Raw genomic sequence first — 1,505 nt, 5'->3', positions numbered from 1 at the left:
CGTAACTTAGCGGTTCAGCAAAAGATAACGATAGAATAAGTACTAGGCTTACAAAGAATAAGTCCTGGGGTCGATTTGCTCGACTAAAGGCGGTGCTCCAGCATGGCCACAGTCAAATGACTGAAATAAGTAAAAGAGTATATATATATATATATATATATATAGTCACAATGAGGATATTTAAACCTGTTATAGGGATATTTTATCCAAGATGCACTGATTTAATATATTATATTTTGAAGAGATATTTCTTCAATGAATATATTACATACAATATTGTAAAATATCGAATATTATTATTGAGTTAGAAAACAGAGAGATCTAATAGATACAAATCAATTTATTAATTAACACCTACAAAATTAAATTTACAAAATTAAAATTACAAAACATATATAAATATATTAATTAACACCTACAATTGTTTCATTTAACTAACAAAATTAAAATTACAAAACATATATAAATATATAATTTTGCATTTTAAATACCTTGTATGGAAAATCATTAGACTGTACAAAGAACAATAAAAGGATTACATTAAGCTACATTTGGAATACTTAGAATATATAGTCATGTTTATTATGTGACATACACTACATGGTTCCAGGCTTCCCAACCACGTGGTTCCAGGTTCAGTTCCACTGCATGACATCTGGGAAAAGTGTCTTCTGCTATAGCCTTGGGATATGATTGATGGAAACTGAAAGAAGCCTGTCGTATATATATATATATGCGTGTGTGTGTATGTATTTGTGTGTTTGTGTTTGTTTGTCCCTCCACCATCACTTGTCAATCGATGTTGGTGTGTTTACATCCCCGTAACTTAACGGTTTGGCAAAAGAGACTGATAGAATAAGTACCAGGCATACAAAGAATAAGTCCAGGGGTTCATTTCTTCGACTACAATGTAGTGCTCCAGCATGGCCACAGTCAATATGACTGAAACAAGTAAAATAATAAAAGAATGTATATATATATATATATATATATATTAGACAAAATAAGATAACAAAGCCAAGGCAGTGAGGAGTTTTCAGGACATTTATAAGGAAAAAAATATCGATATAGTCTTACAGCTGTTTCTGGGATATCATAGATATCCCTTCAACAGAAACGATGTGAGATGGTTAAATAGAGGTAAACATTTCAGTTCGAAATAAGGAATTATTGAAAAGAATAATAATAATTCCTTATTTCGAACACTTATATTTACCTCAATGTAACCATATCACATTGTCTCTGATGAAGAGATATCCATAATATCTCAGAAACAACTGTAAGACTATATATATTTTTCCTTATAAATGTCCTGAAAACTTCTCACAGCGTTGGCTTTGTTATCTCGTTTTGTCTAATATATATATGCATGCTAATACAAGACCTACATTAGACTCCTCACTCATATCACTATCGAACCAAGTGTTTGACTATGGTCTGTCCATAGCACTTACTTAGTATTACCTGCCACTCTTTGGGTCTTCTAGATAACAATACCTCTCATA

The sequence above is a fragment of the Octopus bimaculoides genome, chromosome 18, assembly GCF_001194135.2.
Source record: "Octopus bimaculoides isolate UCB-OBI-ISO-001 chromosome 18, ASM119413v2, whole genome shotgun sequence".
NCBI classification, from domain to species: Eukaryota; Metazoa; Mollusca; class Cephalopoda; order Octopoda; family Octopodidae; genus Octopus; species Octopus bimaculoides.
Note: the sequence above shows the minus strand (reverse complement) of the source record.